Below are 12000 nucleotides of genomic sequence, written 5' to 3' on the forward strand. Positions count from 1 at the left end.
TGTGTTTTTCATCTATACAATTGGTCTCGATTTGACTAAATTCACTCGATCAAACTTTTTGTAACATTAAACACTGTAAAAATATTAACAGTATGCATAACTCCTCCTGATATCGAATTGTCTCAATATCAGTATCGGCCAATACTCAAAGCTCCAAAATTGGTAACGGAAGTGGAAAGAGTTGTATGGGGACACCCCTACTAGTGTTAACTACCAACAATGCTTTATTTTTTTTCTTTCGTAAAAATCAAGAAGCTAACATTCATTATGGCAACACACGTACGAAATAATACAGCTAGTTAAATATGTATATTTACCTTTAATTTTACCATATTGTGTAACGTAAACACATTTATTTATTTTAAACATCTAAAAACGGAATGTAGCACAATGTTTTTTTTTATAATGCATGAACCGCAATACAATTCCAATTGACTAATTGACAGTTACATTTCCCTTTATACCTGCTGTTTCAAATTTGATACACACATTTTCAAAACAGTTTTACTATAAAAGGTGTCTCGTTTCTTCTTTGAGGCAACTGGAAAGCCCTCTAATACGTCAAATACTGGCCCCAATGTGGATTATACGTGTAATGTGTGTATCTGATTTGATACGTCAGGCTTTTTAGGGAAAAAAACCTAAACACTGATGTTGTAGAAGGCTCAAAAACTTGCGTACTGTATCACTTCTGATACAAATGGCATAATGCAAATTTGATGTATGCCACGCATTGTTTTTAAAGAATCTTAACTGGCTTAAAAGGCAGTTGACGGACACGGCGTCTCGTCTGTTGCGCCGCCTTTGATGTGTCCGGCAACAGAAATAGACGGGGAGGGAGGGAACCAACACTTGGAGCCCATCAGTCACCGCTCGACTCCCGTTTCCTCCTCACCCTCAACGCGGGGTCTCTCCCCACATTTAGTCGCACTTCCCGGATAAAGAAACAGGCACGTGGGAATGGTTGTAGGTCTGTTTGGACGGTTTCCGTTGATTTGTAAGGCTGCGTGGGCCAAAAAATCCACATCACGATAAAAAAATAGAAATCATGACACATTCCTTGGGGCATATCGATGAAGTGAAGTGAAGTGAATTATATTTATATAGCGCTTTTTCTCTAGTGACTCAAAGTGCTTTACATAGTGAAACCCAATATCTAAGTTCCATTCAAACCAGTGTGGGTGGCACTGGGAGCAGGTGGGTAAAGTGTCTTGCTCAAGGACACAACGGCAGTGACTAGGATGGCAGAAGCGGGAATCCAACCTGCAACCCTCAAGTTGCTGGTACGGCCGCTCTACCAACCGAGCTAGAACCCCTCAAAAACAGGTCAACAACACCCGAATATGCTTGTTGAAACCATTCAAAGCAGGGTTGCTCTTGTAAGCAGTACTCCCACCACACCACAGGGGGCAACAACGAAGCGTATGAGTCACAGAAGATCGCGGTATGGCAATAGTCGGACTTTTGATAGCGACCGGACAACAAGGCGTGAGTGTATTGAAATTGCCAACTTTTTGACGTCTTTTGTACTCGTGGTCATGTTGGTTTTTGGGTATTTAACTCTGCCGATCCAAACTGGTTGAATACGAGTAGCGCTGAGTTTGACCAGCAGAGGGCGATGACGCTGTGCCTTAGGTTTAATTGTGTTAAACCCCGTGTGTGCAATGTTTGCTGTGTGTAATAAAACTAAACCTTCTATTTTATTAAACATACACCACTTTTCAACCACTTTGTTTGTGCCGTGAGATACAGTCGGGTGTGCCGTGGGAGATGATGTAATTTCACCTATTTGGGTTAAAAACATTTTTTTGCAAACCACTAATAATAATCCGCAAATAATGTGCCGTTACAATCGGCAGAGTAACCATGTAATACTCTTCATATCGAGTGGCTAATTGCTTTGTAGATGTCGTGAACATAATTTGTCGTGATCACAATATGCAGACAACAGCTTGCAGGTAAAAGGGTATCTAATTCTTAAACCAAAGGTGAGTGCTCCTAAAAAAGGGTATTGAAGCTTAGGGAAGGATATGCAGGATGAAACTAAAACTGAACTGGCTCCAAAGTAAACAAAAACAGAACGCTGGACGACAGCAAAGACTTACAGTGAGTGGAGCAGACGGCGTCCACAAAGTACGTCCGTACATGACACGACGATCAACAATGTCCACACAAAGAAGGATAGACTCTTAAATAGTCGCCCTAGCTTTTTCAAAAATGTTTAAAAAATGGAAAAAAATGAGGGGGAAAAAAAATTAATTTTTGGTTTTAATATGGTTTCTGCAGGAGGACAAACATGACACAAACATCCCTAATTGCTATAAAGCACACTGTTTATATTAAACATGCTTCACTGATTCGAGTATTTGGCGAGCGCCGTTTTGTCCTACTAATTTTGACCGTGCTTGAACTCACCGTGGTTTGTTTACATGTACAACTTTCTCCGACTTTCTAGGACGTGTTTTACGCCACTTCTTTTTCCGTCTCATTTTGTCCACCAAACCTTTAACGTTGTGCGTGAATGCACAGAGGTGAGTTTTGTTGTTATTGACTTGTGTGGAGTGCTGATCAGACATCTTTGGTCCCTGCATAACTGCAAGCTAATCGATGCTAACATGCTATATAGGCTAGCTATATGTACTTATTGCATCATTATACCTCATTTGTGAGGTCATTCAGTTTCCTTTAAGTCCTCTTAATTCAATTTATATATCTCATGACACACTATCTGTATGTAATATGGTTTTTAATTTTTTGCGGCTCCAGACAGATTTGTTTTTGTATTTTTGGTCCAATAGGGCTCTTTCAACATTTTGGGTTGCTGACCCCTGGTATAGGATAGGCAAATATAAGCCTTGGCTTCAGCCTATTCCTTTTTAGATCATTCTTCTCCTTTTCTTTTCTTTTTGTGTGTAAATGTGTATGATTGTTAAATATGTATAATCTGTACTGTTAAACTGGTCACACAAAATGGTTAATGTGTTGCGATCCGGTTCCCGGATCACATCTCGAGTGTTTGTTTGAGTCCTTTTTGTGTATTTTCTTATTATTTCTGGACTCTGCCGAGTTGTTTTGAGCACTTCCTAGTTTGCATTCATCACCATGGCGACTTCATTTCTTCCACCTGCACAGGCGCCTGGTGCACACCTGTCTTTGTTTATTGTTTTAGTATTCAAGCCCGCCTGCTACCTGAGTTCTTTCTGGCAATTTACAGGATAAATAAAGCGGGAGGTGTGGTAACATTTCTCTGGGTTCCTGCTCATGTAGGAGTTGAGGGAAATGAGTTAGCTGATAGATACGCAAAACAAGCAACCACTAAAACAGAAGTAAACATGGAGATTAAGCACAGTAAAGAAGACGTGAAGAGCATAATTAAGATAGAACACAATAAAAAGTGGCAGGATAATTGGAATAAGGAAATAAAAGGTAGAGAGTTTTACAAGGTCCAGAGGAGAGTAGGTGTAATGACAGGAGGGGGTAGAAATAGGAAAGAAGAAGACATTATTACTAGAATGAGATTAGGCCATACATATCTAAATAGTTCACACAAATTGATAGGAAAACATACTACAGGGCTGTGTGATTTTTGCCATCAAATAGAGAATGTTGACCATGTTTTAATACAATGTAGGAAATACAATAGAGAAAGAGAAATACTGGAAAATAAGTTAGCAAAAGAAAATATTAGGTTAGAAGTGGGAGGTATATTAGGATTGCATTCAGGAAACATAGGATATAAAGCAATATACACATATTTAAAAAACACTGGGTTAAATAAAAGAATATAGAGTAGGGATCCACCTCGGTCCACACTCCATTACAGTAGGTGGCAGTAATGCACACCAGAAGGTTGATTGCCAACCGCCATAAAAACAAAAGAAGAAGAAGAAGAAGAAGAGTTCTTTCTGGATCTTTTGTTTGCTCTATGCAACAGTTGCGTTTGGTATTCCTGTCTCTTGTATTTACCTTGCTAAGTCCTACCTTAGCTTCCGCGCGCTCGGCACGCGCTTTTGTGGACTTTGAACTGGACTCTTGCTAAACTATTAGCATTTAGCTTCCCGGGCTAAGGCACAACGTTTCTTTGCCTTTTGCACAACTGTTCTTTTGTTATATTTTTACATTAAAATCAGTTCCAACCTTCTATCCTGCCTGCTCAAAAGTCCTGTAGCATCCGGGGGTGACAACTCGCGCATCAATTGCGTCCAAAACGCAACATAATGGTTGATAAACTTATTTCATTCATTCATTCATTCGTTAAAAAGACAATTGCGCCGTTGCCTGCTTCGCCTTGTCTTCCGAAGGTCATTCGAATAAGGTCAGCCGTAGTTGTGGCAAGAACCGAGAACATCGAGATATTTCATCTCTTCTGTGAATATCGTCCATGTAAAAACTGTCGGCATCCTTCAGAGAGCGTTATTAAAGACATTGTTGTTGATGTTGATTACATAAGCTGCATATACTTCCTGTGTTATGTCAGCCATGCTCTCCAGCCGACATAATCCTCCTTTTGATGTACGCACCCCTAATCCTCCAACAGTAAATATTGTTAGAGGGCCAGCGTGCGGCCGGCGATAAAGTCCGTCAAATGATTTAGCGAGAGGCGCGTTTTTTTTTTTTACCGCGTCTTTATCTGGCCCCGACGCAGATAACGGCCGCCGGCTCGTTCGTCCCGGAACACCGGCGGTAATCTGGACACGGCATCTATTTGTCCGAAACGGTCGGATTGGAAACTGCGATCGTCATCGATCACGTCGGAGAAAAAAAAAGCCTCGTCGCGATCTACCTCGGAGGCTGGCCGGATTTGTGACGTGACCCTCAGATGAAATACAGTGCGGCCACCGGCGCTGTAAATATTCCTGTACATGCAACTCTGAAGTCATGATGGAAGATGTAGCGTCAACAAGCGGTCTTAGGAAAAGGAAAAAGACAAAGAAGAATAGTGTCCAACGTACGCTATATTGCCAGAAGTATTCGGCCACCTGCTTTGACTCACATAAGAACTTGAAGTGCCTAACCCATGGCGTTCAATATGATGTCGGTTCATCCCAAAATTTCAGGTCAGGACTCTGTGCAGGCCAGTCAAATTTCAAGTCAGGACTCTGTGCAGGCCAGTCAAGTTAATTCACACCAGAATCTGTCATCCATGTTTTCATGGACCTTGCTTTGTGCACTGGTGCACAGTCGTGTTGGAAGAGGAAGGGGCCCATTCCAAACTGTTCCCACAAGGTCGGGACCGGGTTTTTCATTGTCATCCTAGTAGGTTGAGTTTTTCCTTGCCCTGATGTGGGATCCGAACCGAGGATGTCGTTGTGGCTTGTGCAGCCCTTTGAGACAATTGTGATTTAGGGCTATATAAATAAACATTGATTGATTGATCCATCCATCCCTTTTTTACCGCTTATTCCCTTTTGGGATCGCGGTGGGGCGCAGGTGCCTATCTCAGCTAAAATCGGGCGGAAGGCGGCGTACACCCTGGACAAGTCGCCAAATTAGTTTGCAATGAGGTGGCGATGATTTTTATAATCGACGTATTGTCATTTGCAAGTACCACACTAAGTTGCAAGTCCAAGGCGTTAAATGGCAGTGATGTACAGTGGATGTCCTGTTGCGCCTTACAACGTCTTAATACTGCAAGTATTGTACTTATTACGCACCAGCTGTTTGATTGTAACGCGCATAGTTGTTCTTTCCGCAGATTGATTGATAATTGTCCAAAATGTTTGGGTATTCTTGAGCATTCAAAGTTCCTTTCACTTGAAACTAAGGGGCCAAGCCCAACTCCTGAAAAACAAACCCACACCATAATTCCTCCTCCACCAAAATTCACATTGGACTTGGTGATGTATGGCTTAGATGCAGCTGATCGGCCATGGAAACCCAATCAATGAAGCTCTCTGCGTACTGTACGTGGGCTAATTGGAAGGTCACATGAAGTTCGGAGCTCTGTAGCAACTGCCTGCAGAAAGTCTTTGCATTCTGTGCTTCAGAATCCACTGACCCCTCTCTGTCAGTTTACGTGGCCTACCACTTGGTGGCTGAGTTGCTGTTGTTCCCAAAATCTTTAATTTTCTTATAATAAAGCCGATACAGTTGACATTGGAATATGTAGGAGCGAGGAAATTTCCCCACTGGATTTGTTGCACAGGTGGCTTCCTATAACAGTTCCATGCTGGAAATCCCTGAAAGTGGCCCATTCTTTCACAAATGTTGGTAGAAACAGCCTCCATGCCTAAGTGCTTGATTTTATACACCAAGTAATTAGGGCACCTGATTCTGATCATTTGGATGGGTGGCCAAATACTTTTGGCAATATAGTGTACTTCTCATATGTTGGAAAAACAGTGGTCAACTTCTTTTCATACGTGGTCAATGATTGAGTTTATTTCGAACAAGTACACAACATTTGCACGTTTACAACTAGACGAATTTAGGGTGTTCGAAAAGGAGCAGGAAGAAGTAGAGCTGATTTAATCCTAACCCACTCTTCTTGTTGTCAGGGATGTGAATTGTTAGGATGTTTTTACCAATATCCATACCGGCCTTCATCGGTCTTATAAGCAATGCAGCAAATCCTGGACTATAATCTGCTACTTTTTTCCTACACTATGAACCCCGCGGCGTACAAAAGGGTGCGGCTACTTTATGGATTTGTTTTTGCTGTATTGCATAATATAAAGTAAACAAAAACCAACAAGAATGTGTTTTGTTGTTTCTGCTATCGTGCCATCCGTCAGACGAGTTTGCACACCACAGGTGCCGCAGTGTCCTTCTGGTAGTTCTTTCAACAGGAAGTAAAATGGCTGTGGAGTATTCTAGCCATCCACAGCGTTTCTGCTCGTACGGATTCGTCATTCCCAAGCAATGTTTGTAGGTTTTACAATTCAACTAAAACAATTCGTACTTAGTAAACGGTTCAATGTGTGATGTCTGTAGGATTGTTTTCATGCATATTTGTATGTGCTATCGTAATGTAAACAAGCTAGCGTCATTATCATTAGCTAGAGGTGGCGAACACTGTTTAAATATACAAACCCCGTTTCCATATGAGTTGGGAAATTGTGTTGGATGTAAATATAAACAGAATACAATAATTTGCGAATCCTTTTCAACCCATATTCAGTTGATTGCACTACAAAGACAAGATATTTGATGTTAAAACTCATAACCTCTTTTTTTTTGGCAAATAAGTAATTTAGACTTTCATGGCCGCAACACGTGCCAAAGTAGTTGGGAAAGGGCATGTTCACCACTGTGTTACATCACCTTTTTTTTTTTAACAACACTCAATAAACGTTTGGGAACTGAAGAGACTAATTGTTGAAGCTTTGAAAGTGGAATTCTTTACCATTCTTGCTTGATGTACAGCTTAAGTTGTTCAACAGTCTTGTTGTCGTGTTTTACGCTTCATAATGCGCCACACATTTTCGATGGGAGACAGGTCTGGACTGCAGGCGAGCCAGGAAAGTACCCGCATTCTTTTACTACGAAGCCACGCTGTTGTAAGACGTGGCTTGGCATTGTCTTGCTGAATTAAACAAGGGCGTCCATGATAATGTTGCTTGGATGACAACATATGTTGCTCCAAAACCTGTATGGACCTTTCAGCATTAATGGTGCCTTCACAGATGTGTAAGTTACCCATGCCTTGGGCACTAATACACCCCCATACCATCACAGACGCTGGCTTTTCAACTTTGCGTCTATAACAATCCGGATGGTTATTTTCTTCTTTGTTCCGGAGGACACCAAGTACACAGTTTCCAAATATAATTTGAAATGTGGACTCGTCAGACCACAGAACACTTTTCCACTTTGCATCAGTCCATCTTAGATGAGCTTGGGCCCAGGGAAGCCGGCGGCGTTCCTGGTTGTTGTTGATAAATGGGTTTGGCTTTGCATAGTAGAGTTTTAACTTGCACTTACAGATGTAGCGACCAACTGTAGTTACTGACAGTGGTTTTCTGAAGTGTTCCTAAGCCAATGTGGTGATATCCTTTACACACTGATGTCGGTTTTTGATGCAGTACCGCCTGAGGGATCACATGTCTGTAATATCATCGCTTATGTGCAGTGATTTCTCCAGATTCGCTGAACTTTTTGATGATTTTACGGACCGTAGATGGTAAAATCCTTAAATTCCTTGCAATAGCTCGTTGAGAAATGTTGTTCTAAAACTGTTTGACAATTTGCTTACAAATTGGTGACCCTCGCCCCATCCTTGTTTGTGAATGACTTTGCATTTTATGGAAGCTGCTTTTATACCCGATCATGGCACCCACCTGTTCTCAATTAGCCTGCACACCTGTGGGATGTTCCAATTAAGTGTTTCATAAGCATTCCTCAACTTTATCAGTATTTATTGCCACCCTTCCCAACTTCTTTGTCACGTGCTGCTCGGATCAAATTCTAAAGTTAATGATTATTTGCAAAAAAAAAATCTTTATCAGTTTTAACATCAAATATGTTGTCTTTGTAGCATATTCAACTGAATATGGGTTGAAAAGGATTTGCAAATCATTGTATTCCGTTTATATTTACATCTAACACAATTTCCCAACTCAAATGGAAACGGGGTTTGTATATCTTAAAGTCGTCAGCACTATTTCATTTCCAGGCACGGTAATACTGTATTTACAAAACTCAAAACCAGTGAGGTTGGCACGTTGTGTAAATGGTAAATAAAAACAGAATACAATGGTTTGCAAATTATTTTCAACTAAAGTTAAATTGAATAGACTGCAAAGACAATATATTTAATGTTCCAACTGATAAACCTTATTGTTTTTTGCAAATATTAGCTCATTTTGAATTTGATGCCTGCAACATGTTTCAAAAAAGCTGGCACAAGTGGCAAAAAAGACCGAGAAAGTTGAGGACTGCTCATCAAACACTTATTTGGAACGTCCCACAGGTGAATAGGCTAATTGGGAACAGGTAGGTGCCATGTTTGGGTATAAAAGTGGCTTCCATGAAATGCTCAGTCATTCACAAACAAGGATGGGACGAGGGTCACCACTTTGTGAACAAATTCGTGAGCAAATTGTATAACAACAAAATTTCTCAACCAGTAATGCGGACGTTGTACCGATCCGTTGTGGTGAAGAAGGAGCTGAGCCGGAAGGCAAAACTCTCAATTTACCGGTCGATCTACGTTCCCATCCTCACCTATGGTCATGAGCTTTAGGTCATGACCGAAAGGATAAGATCACGGGTACAAGCGGCCGAAATGAGTTTCCTCCGCCGTGTGGCGGGGCTCTCCCTTAGAGGTAGGGTGAGAAGCTCTGCCATCCGGGAGGAACTCAAAGTAAAGCCGCTGCTCCTCCACATCAAGATGAGCCAGATGAGGTGGTTCGGGCATCTGGTCAGGATGCCACCCGAACGCCTCCCTAGGGAGGTGTTTAGGGCACGTCCAACCGGTAGGAGGCCACGGGGAAGACCCAGGACACGTTGGGAAGACTATGTCTCTCGCCTGGCCTGGGAACGCCTCGGGATCCCCCGGGAAGAGCTGGACGAAGTGGCTGGGGAAAGGGAAGTCTGGGTTTCCCTGCTTAGGTTGTTGCCCCCGCGACCCGAGCTCGGATAAGCGGAAGAAGATGGATGGATGGATGGATGGATGGATGGTTCGTGATTTTACCATTTTCAGTCCATAATATCATCAAAAGGTTCAGAGAATCTGGAGAAATCACTACACGTAAGAAGCAAGGCTGAAAACCAACATCTGTAAGTACAAGTTAAAGACTTTATTATGCAAAGTGAAATCCATTTATCAACAACACCCAGAAACGCCGTCGGCTTCGCTGGGCCCGAGCTCATCTAAGATGGACTGACGCAAAGTGGAAAATTGTTTTTGGACGTCTTTGAACAGAACCATGCAGATTTTTATAGGCGCAATGTTGAAAAGCCACCATCTGTGATGGTATGGGGGTGTATTAGTGCCCAAGGCATGGGTAACTTACTCATCTGTGAAGGCACCATTAATGCTGAAAGGTTTTGGAGCAACATATGTTGCCATCCAAGCAACGTTATCATGGACGCCCCTGCTTATTTCAGCAATACAATGCCAAACACGTGGCTTCATAGCAAAAGAGTGCAGGTACTAGACTGGCCTGCCTGTCTCCCATTGAAAATATGTGGTGCAATATGAAGTTAAAAACAGCACATATTGTTTTAAGTGTCACTACTGCCACAGGTGGTAGAAAAGCCTATTTCAGAATACTTCTGCGGCCCGTACGGCCCACAGCTGAAGAACGAAGCTGACCCTACGGTTGAGAAAAACGCAGTTTCCGTCCGTTTTTCCAGTTTTACAGCCGCTGTCCTTGTGGAAAAGTTAGTGAGCTGACCGCAAAGTTTTGAGTGATGGCAACCAAGTGGGTGAGAGGAGAGGACACCTGCTTGACTGAATACCTCCAATATGGAGACGGGGAGGAATGCTGACAATGCAGAGCTGCCTCCTGGGGGTTCTCAAGGACAACAGGTTGGAGACCCTCCGCCGCCCCCCTTCTTTGAAACACATGAACGGAATTGTGACTTCGGCTTCCATGTTTTTATTTGTCAATCCTCCCATAGTTGTGTGTTATGTCGGCAATACGGCCTGGGCGATACGGCTGAAAAGTGTATCGCGATATAAGAGTTTTACATCGTTCCATATCGATAATTATTGGTATTTTTCATGACAAATGTGTCAGAAAAATTGTATGTAAATTATCAAAAAACTTTCCCTTTTCTGAGTTCCCAATGAACAAACAAGAGGCTGTCTTTGTTGCATCAAGCCAAAGGCTTGGAAAATTCCATTGAGTATGATGGGAGGAGACGGGAGGGGGGATCATCTATTGCCATCCAAGACCTGCCCGAGCTGAATCCAGGACTAAACCAAGCCCGAGGCATCTTTTTCTTTTGTGTTAATGTGACCAAAAACGTTACCCATGCCGCTACCTCTCTGCTCCGCGAGGGTTTATACGTATGTGACGTATGTACGAAGGTGCGCTTGTTTTACATCTCTGTGAGACGTAAGAACAACTGCGTGAGAACCTATACTCGAATATCACGATAAAGTCATTTTCTACAAACCCCGTTTCCATATGAGTTGGGAAATTGTGTTATATGTAAATATAAACGGAATACAATGATTTAAAAATCATTTTCAACCCATATTCAGTTAAATGCACTACAAAGACAAGATATTTCATGTTCAAACTCAAACTTTATTTTTTTTTGCTAATGATAATTATCTTCGAATTTCATGGCTACAACACGTGCCAAAGTAGTTGGGAAAGGGCATGTTCACCACTGTGTTACATCACCTTTTCTTTCAACAACACTCAATAAACGTTTGGGAACTGAGGAAACTAATTGTTGAAGCTTTGAAAGTGGAATTCTTTCCCATTCTTGTTTTATGTAGAGCTTCAGTCGTTCAACAGTACGGGGTCTCCGCTGTCGTATTTTACGCTTCATAATGCGCCACACATTTACGATGGGAGACAGGTATGGATTGCAGGCGGGCCAGGAAAGTATCTGCACTCTTTTAATACGTAGCCACGCTGTTGTAACACATGGCTTGGCATTGTCTTGCTGAAATAAGCAGGGGCGTCCATGATAACGTTGCTTGGATGACAACATAAGTTGCTCCAAAACCTGTATGGACCTTTCAGCATTAATGGTGCCTTCACAGATGTGTAAGTTACCCATGCCTTGGGCACTAATACACCCCCATACCATCACAGATCCTGGCTTTTGAACTTTGCGCCTATAACAATCCGAATGGTTATTTTTCTCTTTGTTCTGGAGCACACCACGTCCTCTGTTTCCAAATATGATTTGAAATGTGGACTCATCAGACCACAGAACACCTTTCCACTTTGCATCAGTCCATCTTAGGTGAGCTCGGGCCCAGCCAAGCCTGCGAAGTTTTAGGGTGTTGTTGATGAATGGGTTTGACTTTGCATATTAAGAGTTTTAACTTGCACTTACAGATGTAGCGACCAACTCTAGTTACTGACAGTG

The 12000-nt window shown here is 42.1% G+C and overlaps 1 protein-coding gene across 2 annotated transcripts in view; it reads right to left on the minus strand.

The window, feature by feature from the left end:
- LOC133559522 (acetylcholine receptor subunit alpha-like) overlaps window positions 1–12000 on the minus strand; it is a 70754-nt gene that overhangs the window by 37182 nt on the left and 21572 nt on the right. The window lies entirely within an intron of this gene.

Source organism: Nerophis ophidion, linkage group LG09 (assembly GCF_033978795.1).
Source record: "Nerophis ophidion isolate RoL-2023_Sa linkage group LG09, RoL_Noph_v1.0, whole genome shotgun sequence".
Taxonomy (NCBI): Eukaryota; Metazoa; Chordata; class Actinopteri; order Syngnathiformes; family Syngnathidae; genus Nerophis; species Nerophis ophidion.